We start from the raw sequence: 12,504 nt of genomic DNA, 5'->3' as shown, positions 1-12,504 counted from the left end.
GGGACTTGCTTCGAGAAAATGCTCATAGCTTTATACTTCCTCTAATATTTCCTCCATCCCTTCATTACTCACCAAATAGGCTTTTAACGGGTCTGCAAGATTTTCTTTTTTTCAAATGTCTCTTCAACTACTTCTTCTATTACATCAATCCACATTCATTCTGAAATCTTAATCGACTGCCTCATTATTTCAAATAGATTAAATTCTACATTCCTCATCGTCAACCTTCAATGTAAGTTTTCCTTCCTTCACATTAATTAATGCTCCTGTCGTGGCCAAAAAAAGGGTTGGCCAAGAATGATTGGTATATGTGCATCTTCATCCATATTCGATACCACAAAATTAACTGGAATATAAAACTTTCCAACATCAATTGGCACATCTTCAACTACTCCAAGGGCATACTTGACTGATCGATCAACAAGTTGCAAGATGACCTTAGTAAGCATCAACTCATTGATATTCAATTTCCTAAAAATGGATAGGAGCATTAGGCTTACGCTTGCCCCGAGATCACATAGGGCCTTATCAATCCTCATGGAACCAATTTCACAATGTATTGAAAAACTACCAGGATCTTTTAGCTTAGGAGGTAACTTATTATGAATCAAAGCACTGCAGTCTTGAGTAAGTGCTACTATTTTGAACTCTTCCAATTTTCTTTTCTTGGTCAAAATCTCCTTAAGAATTTTGTATAAGATGGCATTTAAGTTACAACATTTGTGGAGGGAATATTGACATACAATTGCTTTAGCATTTTTTAAAAATTTCTTAAACTGTTTATCTAGATTTGCTTTCCTCAATTTTTATGGAAATTGAATTGGAGGTTCGAAGGCCTTCATTCTCCTTTTCATATCCTCCTTCATTCTCCTTTTCATATCCTCTTCCTTTTCCTTCGAGTTCAAATCTTCATCCTTAGATGTTTCTTCATTAGGACATGATTCCTCCCCTACTTCTAGATTTTCTTTTCTCACTCCCTCTCTTGGATATTGTAGAATCTTTCCATTTCTCAAAGTTATGACATTACAATGTTCTCTTGTATTGGGCTCGAATTGACTCATAAGCTTCCCATAGCTCTTCAAAGTAGATGAACTAGCTTGTTGGGCTCAGCAAATATACGGGTTGCACAAGTAGTATAAAAAGATTATCATTTTCATATGGATTGGATTAATTGAGTAGTAATCGTTATGCTATACAGTTATCAAGAAATTCAATTGTAAAGAATAAATTTAAAAAATGAAGCTATTTTATGATTTTAATGGAATAGTTAAACAACCAATCAAGGGGAATGAGTAACAATATTTTGAAACACTGATTTATTAATCTAGCTTCTGGGATATTGTATTAGTCTAATGCAAACTATAACTGACCAATTTATATTTACAAATGATTCATTCTTAGAGGAGGAGTAGTCCTAAAATATTTGATATCCTTCCCCAAGGCATAAAGAACGCGTTAGAATCAATAAGATACTTACTCTCATGGTATTGGATTAATTGAAACCCTTTAAGTTGGTGACACTCCTAGAGCCCTCAAAGAAATTTCCAAATAGTTTTTTAATTGTTCTTTTAAAGTGTCAATTATTATAACGTATGCTTATAATTTTCTTTTATTCCATTAATTTTTTTACTTTTGTAATTGTATGTAAAAAAAAAAATTAAATCATGGATATGTAAAACGAGTACACGTGCAACGCACGTTGATAAAAACTAGTATCAATAAAGTAAAAATATATATTAAACAAAATCATGTATTTAGTAAAACATAAATTTTTTAATATCAAAAAAATGAAATTGAATTTATTACAACGTTGAAAGGGTAGAGGTGAATTGGTAAGTAAGAGGTAAGAATCCATGAGGTGAAAATGTGAAAATGTATGATGTGGACTTACTTGAATTTGAATCAACCAATGCTAAAAGATCAAAACTAACCAATTAAATATCTAGTTTACCACCTTTATATATCTATTATGAATTTATTATTTAGTCGATATGAGATTTTTAATAGAAATAAATTGAAAAAAAAAATCAATTAATTCCCAATACCTAAGTCAAAATAGAATGCAGCAGTTCAATTGACCATTTTTTCAATTGATTAATAAGTTTTTCTTTGGACGTCCTTATTGTTGTAAGATTAATTATTATTATTGTTCACGAGAAATTTTTAATTACATTAAGCTGCCTAGATTCTTTTATTATATAAAAATTATTATAACTATTATTACACTATTGTGTGGCATATATTTAAATATATTTCACGCATCACTTCATGAACTAATCAATCAATTAATTTTATCTAAAAACTAATCAATCAATTAATTAAATAATGGCAATCAGCTTTAACACAAAATAAAATTAACTTGTGGACCAAATTGTATTGTATGCCATGTGTCATGATCTGGACTTAATAATATCAATATCACATAGCAATTTCGTTTAGTTAGGTGATTATGTCATGGAGTAACCAGCTGGTACCTCTATGGCTACATATAGAGCTAAGCTTAGGCATATGCTTTTCTTAATTGTATGTGTTTAATATTAGAATAATAATGAAATTATTTTAAAAAATATACATATAATTGAATAATGTATAGATTCCAACCTCACTTATTATTAGCCTATGTATATATGAGTCCACAGATTTTAACATGGTAATTGTAAAGCCTAGCTATTCATTCTTTCCCTCCCTTCTCCTATTTCTTAGAGCAGTAACTCTAAGATTTCATCTTTTCTATTAGTGTTTTTATTTGTCGTTAACCTAATTTATCACGTTCTTTTTAACTTCAATATAGTTTTGGATTTAAGTTTATATCTTCTCCATCACAAGAGTGCCAGAAATTTTTTTTTTTTTTTTTTTTTGAATTTTCTCCATCTTAAGAATGTAGACTTGAGCTCAAATCTTCTTAATTACAGTTTAAATGATTACTCTTATTATATAATCCACAATTTTATTCTAACTCATTTAGCCTCTAATCTTTTTTGTTATTAAGATAGGGGGAGAGGGAGGAAAAGTATTTCTAATATTGTATAATTTTTATAGTTGAAGTTACTTTAATAGCTTCATGCAGTGTTATTCTAGCCCATTTGATCTATAAAGAATTAAAAAATATATATATAATCTTTTAATGTTATGAATTATTTCCAAAAGCAATTAATTATGAATTACATTGTAATATATTTATATCCTAAAGAGAATTGGTGAACATTAAATTTTAATCTAGAATTAAGAGGAAAAAAAAAACAGACTTACTGCTTTTGCTGTGGAGTATTATTGAAAGAATAAGAAATTATTAGATAAAAGTGAGTTCCATCAAATTTTTAAAAATTCATTTCTAGGTGTTTAGTGTGAACGGAAATTCATATAGAATTTTAAATTTTAAACTTCATAAAATTAATTACACTTGATTTAAATTCATCAAAATTCATAGAATTTGCTATTAAACCAAACTTAATAAGAGTATAAACTAATAAAGTAAATAAATTTTAAGTGCAAACAAGTGCAGATTTTATTAAAAAAATTAAATTTAATCCACGCATAGAAACTAACGAGCATAAATCCCAGCATGATTTGCAAGTTAATTATCATAAACTAACATTTGTAAATTTAATTTTAAAGTGTGCCATAATTATGAAATTTAGTACTGCATGATAATTCATATTTATTGACTTCATCCATGATAAATTCAACTCAGAAATAGCATTATGAATATTATAGTAACAGTAACATGTATATATAATTATGTAAGAAACTATAATAGTTATTATACATGTTGGTCTAATATAGTGCGATTAAAATATCGGTTATTGGATTATTATGTTTTTTCAATTAAATGAAATTGAAAATCTATGCATGTACGTTTATGCTTGTGTTGAATTAATACAAATATGCAATTTACATAGCATGTAGCACATATAAAGATGTTCTTTAAAAAAAAAAAAAAAAAAAAAGTGCTAGGAATATAGTTAAGAAAGATAAAAAAAAAAAATTGCATGGGCAAACAATGTTGTTATATTTATTATTTGTATGTAAAAACATTAATTATAGTCAGTATGAAAAGAAAATTATTTGAGAATTTCAAAGTGAAAATTTTTCTTATTACAATTATATTATTATTATTATTATTATTATTATTATTATTATTATTATATATAATTCAACAAATTAAACAAATTTGCCATTAAAATTTTATACTAATAGAGTAGTAAATACATAATAATATATAAATGAACAATAAATTGATAGAATAAATTTGTAAGATTATCACTTATTAATAATAATGGTGGTGGTGATAAGTACTTTTTTTATATAATAGGCACATTTTAACAAAAAAAAAAAAAAAGGAAAAGAAAGATAAAGAATGTATTATAGGCAGGTTGAAAGTTTTGGGCTAATTGGTCCATTGCAGAAAAAACAGTTTACTGAGAGGTGCTATTACTGAGGGCTAAAAGAGAAAAGGGTTTAATGGTAAATATATTATTATGACAACAGTAAACCATTCACGCTCTTTAGATATATATAACAATTTATAAATAATTTTTTTAAGTTGAAAATGGAATAATAATTTTTCATGTTGATTTGTACCAAATAATACAAAAGTGAAATTCTGAAAAAATTGAGGGGCTGTACACTAAATCAAAAACTATAGCTTTGAAAAAAATTGAAAACCGAATTATTTTTTATTTTTATTCAGTTATTTAGTTTTTGACTTCGGTTTTCAATGTGTATGGAAACAAACCTACTAGTTTGGTTCAATTTCCAAGCTTACTTCGGTTTGATTTGATTTCAAGGACAAGTTATTTTCAGTTTTTATAGTTTGAAACCGAATCGCCCTTTGCATACTCCTAATTATAGTAATTTTAAATTTAAACGTTTTTGGATATAGTAAAAATAAAATCGAACTGAAAAAATTGGTTTTCTCTATTAAAATAGAAATAGAACCAAACCGATTATGAAAATACTAAATTGAACTAAGTCAGCTCAACTCGATTTCGATATATTTTTCCAAACCATGCTTAGCCCTAATAATAATATATGGTAGGTGTACAGTTTGCCAGAATAACAGAATTGGATAGCAAATGGAAGGATGGAGATGTTTAGATTATCTAAAATCACAAAAGCAAATTAGTTTCAATTGTGTTGGTGATAATTAAATATAGATGCACCAAACTTGCTTTTTTCATAATGAGGTTTCATGGTCATTTGGGACCTCATACAGCTATATATGTAGAGCTCTTCCTTTTCCATCCATTGATTTAAAACAATCCTTAATTAATTGATTATGAGAGTTAACGTGGAATTAACAAGCTTGAATCAAAATCTGCGCTACTTGTTATAATTCATGCAGGACCACTTTCCCATATATATATATATATATATATATATATATATATATATATATAAAGTTATTATTAGCATATGCTCTTCCTCTTATACACTCTAAAATTAACCCGTACGGTTTTAAGATCAATCCATTGGTTTTTTAAATCGATCTGTCGGATTGGATCGGACCGGATTTAATAACTATGATAATAGGTAATATTATATGTCAATTTTGGTGTATGATAATCTATCTCTTTAATTTAGTCCAAAATATTTATTTATTGATTTGGGGAAAATTTAAAGTTATTTAGGTCCTAATATTTATTTATCTCTTTAATTCCATATAATATATCAATGTTGGCCTTTAAAGTTATTAAGGTCTTTTAGATAAATTACATTTAAGTCCCTAGAAATATTTGAATTCTATCAACCATGTAATAATTTTTTTCAAAATATTTTAATACGTAATATTGAAATTTAATCAAATTTGGTGTAGGATCGATTTCACTTAATTTCTAATAAAAAAATCTAAAAAAACAAAAACATAAGAAAATATGAAAAGAAAAATTACAGTACGATCCCTGTGTTTTGAAAAATATAATTATTCAGTCCTTTTGTTTTGGGAAACAAACTAAAATTGACTTATAGTTTACTTCCATCAAATTAAAAGTCTTTTGACCATTTTTTTTTATTAGAAAAATTACAATACGGTCCATGTGGTTTGAAAAATATGACCAGTTTGTCTTTATGTATTTGAAAATTGACTAATTTTTTCTTATTTTTTACTTCGTTATATTATTATGTCCTTCCATTCAATTTTTATATCTTTTACATTAAGTTCCTTATAAATGACAAAAATATCCTTTTTTTATCTCTTTTCACATTTGATATATTTTAAAAAACATAAGGAGAAATTGGTTGTATTTCTCAAACCACATAAACCATACTATAATGTTTTCGGTAAATTTCAGTATCTGTCTTTTGGCCTCTGTTTTTTTTATTGCCTAACGGAAAAAATATAAAAATTGGACAAAAAACCTTGTAGTATAACGAAAACAAAATATAAGAGAATATTAATATATTTTTAAAAATAAAGGAACAAATTAATTGTATTTTACAAATCACTGAGATAATACTATAATTTTTCCTTTTTCCATATTATCCGTTTCTCAATGCAAAATGAGAGGTCAAGGGTGAGAGAAATATTTTGTATCCATAAAGATAGAATATCCTAATTTATCATCAAGCTTATCCTAATTTATCATCTCCACCACCAATCCCTAAACCCAAATGGGAGGTAAGATAAAATGTACAATTGCACTTGTTTTTCTTCAATCTCTTCAAGAAAGAAATGAAAGAGATAAAAGATAGAATAATCAAAATCAAAACCAATTCATCTTCCTCTTTTGTTTTGCTTTCTCATATATTCTTGGAAAATAAATGAAGTTGTTGAGAAACAGTTTAAAAATCTTTTCATAATATGTGAGAAGCAACTTCATCCTCATGCTCTTCCCTAGACTTCAAAATTCCAAGTCCTTCAACTTCAAGTTTAAATCTTCATACCCTTATTATTTGATTTTGGCGGCTACAACTCCCAGGTTAGAATTCCCCAAACTGGTTGTTATTTTACTTGATTTTGTTCCTGGTTTTCAAGCTCCATTTCTTCGTATTTGGATAAAAATTTAGCATTCCCTCCAATCAAATTCAAATCATTTCCAAATTATGCTCTTAAGTATCTGTTTGTTTTTTGTTTAATGCATAAATTCACTTCTATACTTTACGTAAAAAAAATATTTTGTGGCAATCTCAACTTTTATATTGCTCTATTAAACACTTCCATCCACTTATAAATTATACTTATTAAATACTTCAACTTATAAAAATTATTCTATTGAACGCTCAAACTTAAAAAATTAGATCGATTAAACACTTATTCTATAGTTAAAAAATATGAAATTATTGTTTTAAAACTTATACTAACCGCATATCAAGTGAATATTTTGCATATAAATGCTAAAAACACTAAAAAAAACTGTTATTACTGGTATGAATAAGGATACAGCGTTACTAAAATTTATAATTTAAGCGGCATAATAGATACATAGCAAAGTTTGAAGTGCCATAAGATTTCTCAGGTAAAATACAGTAATAAATTTATGCGGCCGTTTGTTTTTCTATTTTATACATTGGCTATTGTGAACATCAACTGTTCAATCAATTTCCTCTTAGAGAATAAACTCGCTCAATTATTAACTTTTCACCGTATTTAGCGAGGCATATACATTTCAATCTCAAAGCTTTATTTTTCATTCAGTTCTGTTATTAATATAATTTTGCTTCATTCATTTTTGCTAAGTTCATCATGAAGTGATTTAATTTTTCCTTTTCATTTTTGTTTAATTTTGTTTTCAGTGTAATTATTGCACTCCAAAAATAGAGTTTTAATGTTGGTGATATAAGAAAGGAACAGTAGTTGAGCCATGGAGAAGGGGAAGAAAGGTTACTTTAGTCCTTTTATATAATGTATTTAATGGAAAATATAAAAATTGGACGAAAAGATCTAGTTATGTTAGGAAGTGAATTACAGAAAAATTATAGTCTATTTTTAAGATATGCAAGGATAAATTAATTATATTTTACAAAATACAAGAGTCATACTGTAATTTTTTCAATATAAAATAATATCTTTTTCACTCTTTAGGGATAACAATTTTACTTGATCCGGCAAATATCCGATCTTATTCGATTTTGGGCGGATTGAGGTGGTGAACACTTTTTGCCTCATTTCATTTTCTATTAATAAAAATAAGTAACCTGGTAGGTTGTAACGATGTAGTTAGACTACATTCCAGCCACACAATCGTTTCATAGAAATCTCCACCTATTAACTTAAACTTTTAAATTGGAAACGAGTGCTTCTAATAATGTAATATTATATTTGATACGTGAAATAAAATGAAATAAAAATGCAATAAATAATGGAATGAAAATAGGATATAAATTTTTATTTCTATACTTAATATGCAACACAAAATAAAAATTCTATTTTATTCTTTTATTTTGTTATAGGAATAAGAAGAATGGAATAAAATTGAAATATAACATTATGGGTGTTTAGATCTTTTTGAGTGATTTTTCATTCTATTTTCTTATTCCTATAACAAAATAAAAGAACAAAATAAAATTTTATTTTGTATTGCATATTAAGTATAGAAATAAGAATTCAAATTTCTATTCTCATTCTATTGTTTATTTCATTTTATTTCACCCATCAAATATCTAATGACTAAAAAAATAGAAACTTTGGCTTTTTTTTAACAATTTTGGTCAATTTTTTTAATTGCTACATTTGATACCACGAAATAATTTTTTCTTAACAATTGTAGCCTCCGTCCATCAATCATTACTACTATGCTAATGTGATTATTAATGGGACTCTCACCATGACATGTCGTTTACTGACTGTAAATTTGCAAAGTATAATTATTAAAAAAATTAGTTAAAATTTTAAAAAGACCAAAATTCAGGAGTTTTAGATTGCAATTTAATTTAATTCAACGAAACTATATGAAATTATGTGTGAAAAATTAATTTTCAATGAGTTTAACTTTATTTTCTTAAATTACCTTTTTTTTCTAGCTTATTTTCTTTTAATAAATCTAAATGGTCTTTAATTACTTGATATAATGAATAGTTTTTCATTCAAATATTTTTTTTTATAAATAGTGTGGTAACAGTGAGTGGTAGAGTTTGAAATTGAGTGTGGTTAGAATTTAGAATAGAATGACAATGACATAGACTTTTGGATAAATTAGCTATTATATTATTTTAAGTTATGATAAATATAATTGTAATTCTTATTATATTACGTAGAAAAAAATCATTTAAACATCGCAATCAACAACGTAATGTTATATCTATTTTATTACATAATTGATTCCATTTAACAAACCCTAGCTTTAACACTTTTGTTGATACATGGACGTTGAAAGAAGAAAGATAATGGCTGAATATATCAATTCACGTTGTAATTTATTACTTTAATTTTGTGGTACCCTCAATTTTTATTTTAAGTCATCAAATACGTCAATTTATAAAACTACACATATTGAGTACTTCAATTTTCGAAATTATTTTATTGAACACTTCAAGTTATAAAATTGATTGATTAAACACTTATTAAAAAAGTTGAAATTTATGAAAATTATTATTCTAAAAGTCATACTAACTATATATCAAGTTGCTATTTTACAGATAAAAGCCAAAACCCTAAAATTATTGATATTTTAGACATAAAATAACTTGCAGAAAAATATTTTTCATAATTTTTTTTTATTTAGGCCGCTCAGAAAAATAAGTCAACGGAAAATATTTCCTAGTCAACGGAAAATATTTTTCTAATCAAAGGAAAATTAAGTCATTTTTAAGAAAAAAATATTTCTTATTTTCGAGAAAGTAAACATTTTTCTTACATTAACAAACCTTATAAATCATATATTTTTTTTAATTTAGTAATCATCATGATTACTACCACCAGTCACTATTTACCATCGACCACCACCTGCTACCACCACCGGCCACGGTGGCTTTCATAGTTTATATTTTTTTTGCATTATTTTCATATTTAACAATAAAATTTTTAAATTATAAAATTTTTATTATCATTAATATTTTTATTGTCTTATGAGATAAAAATTTTAATATTTTTAACTAATTTTCAATATTACAATCAAACAATGGAAAATAAGTCATTTGAAAAATAAGTCATGAAAATATTTTTCAATAAGTTATTCTCCTGCAAATTATTTTATGAAAATAAACGGAGCCTAAGTGTCGAAAGATGCATAATATTAATAAAATTTATATATTCAAATACACGATCTGTAAAGCTCGAGATACCATAAAATTAAAGTTGCAAAATTCATAAGTAAATTTATTCATGTATTCGGCTGAAAGATAATCAAATTAAATCAATTTTTTTGAAAGAACGAAATTTTAAAAGAACAAATAAACAATTTAAATGACAATAACAAATTAGATATGATATTCGAGCCATTTAGCATTACTCTTCAATAAATTAAATGACAATAATTATATCATCTGTCACATAAATCGAAATTGGATTAAGAAATGGGACATGCCCTACCAACTAAAATATTGAAACCACATAGTAATATATTTTTATCATGTTATTTAACTAACGCCTGACGAACTCAATGTTGTGTTTCGTGCCTGATCGAGATTCGTGTGCAATGAAGTCATCTTATGAATGATTTATGAATTGTTTGATTTTAGAGTGTTTTAACTTTTTACAAGGAGATGAGTGTTTTAACAATTAGTCTACTATGAGTCCTTAATTTGGTGAAATAAAATAATTAATAAACCGAAATATTTTCAAAATATTTTAATAATATGAATTGCTTTTTCTTAGTTTATACGGTAATAGAAAAAAAAATCTATTTTTATAAGAGTGAAGAAAAATTGATACTCCATCGGTTACCAAAAAATATGTTTGCTTTTCTTTTTAATTATTCCAAATTATAAGTAATTTTTCCTTTTTTTTGAATTTTTTTGAGAGAAGTCATTTTTCTTTTTAAAAATATAATTTTTTATTATTTAATATACTCCTATTTAATAAAAATATGCTGACTTTATTCTCTTTATTTAGAGAAAACTGATTTTGTGTAAGGATTAAAATGATAGTTTTAATTGAATAATTTTTTTAATTTATGCTTAATTTACCCTCTAGATATCGTTAATTAGTTCGTTAATTATGATGGAGCCAACTCACTAATTAGACTCCCAAGATGCATTAAATAGCCAATTTGCGGTCCGAAAATGGAGGAAAGCAGTGAGATAATGACATTACACTTTTTCCAATTCAACCTATTATTTGAAATTTTTAATTTTTCTCACTTATATTAACTCTTGAGCATTTTAAAAAATATGCGCACAAATAAAATGAAAATGTGGAACTAAAATTTTCTGTTCTTGAAATTATTTCCTTAACTTCTATAATATATCCACATATAAATTTCGAATTGAACATAGACATATAATTTAATTCACAGGCTTTTAAAAAAAGAAAAGGCAATAGAGGGTAACGATAATTCTTACATCATGAATTCATCATTTTTATTTGATCTCAATGATATTCCAATCAATTCGCCTATACGTTTCAAGATATGGACACTACTTTTCAACTAGTAGTTTTGAATCCCTTACCCAATGACGAACATAACATTATGGTTGTTCCTGACATTAGTCAATCCTAAAATGTTATTACAGGCAATATGAAATATTGTCTGTAGGAAATATTGTTAGTCAATCCCAAAATGTGATCTTACTCCTAGGCATTATATATAATCATCGAACGACGTCAATGAACGGTCAAAAGTCGACAGTTATAACAACGAGTGGATTTTCAAGAGGTTTGAGTACACAATTTGTAATTGCTGCCTTTCTGTAAGTACAAACCCTTATTTCACTATTGGAAAATTAGAAATAGAGTACAAGTTATCCATACTAAGCATTGTCATTTTGTTTAAGTCTGTACTGCCCATGTCTCATTTGGAGAATACGAGTGCAAAAATTTTATTAGTACTGGGTTCAATGATAAAATTACATTCAGTTTGTCCGAGTTAACAAAATTTATGCACGTATTTACAAAGTGTAATATTAACATAAAAGCTCTTTTAATACTAGGGTCCAACTGTCCAATTGTGCTTCCATATTATGAATGATTACACAAATTATTACTCATGCTCGTGCTCATATCTATAAAAATCGAGTACACTTTGAAAAACCATGTAGAAAAATAGTCGATCAGTCATACTTCGAAAACACAATGATATTAAATGCTCAATCTTATTTTGTCTGTCCCAATGTAGAAAAATAGGTGTAATTTTCTTGTTTACCGAGCAAAAATAAAGTTCATAACACAAATGATATAAGGGCATTTTAAACTATTTCGTTTAGCATTTGTCCCAATGTTTCTATTTCATGTAAAATTCTTTCTATCAAGAAAAAACCCTAATTAAAAAGTTTCTCTAATAAAAAGAACAGAGAGCAATTAATTTTTTAATCATACACCCCTGTTTGATAAGTCTTGTTATCAATATTTTTTTTCAATTCTTTATCAATAGTAATTAAAATCTGTATAAAACTAAGTTTATCTTTGTAAAA

Source organism: Jatropha curcas, chromosome 2, assembly GCF_041381405.1.
Source record: "Jatropha curcas cultivar XTBG-Jc1 chromosome 2, XTBG_Jcur_1.0, whole genome shotgun sequence".
Lineage (NCBI taxonomy): Eukaryota > Viridiplantae > Streptophyta > Magnoliopsida > Malpighiales > Euphorbiaceae > Jatropha > Jatropha curcas.
Note: the sequence above shows the minus strand (reverse complement) of the source record.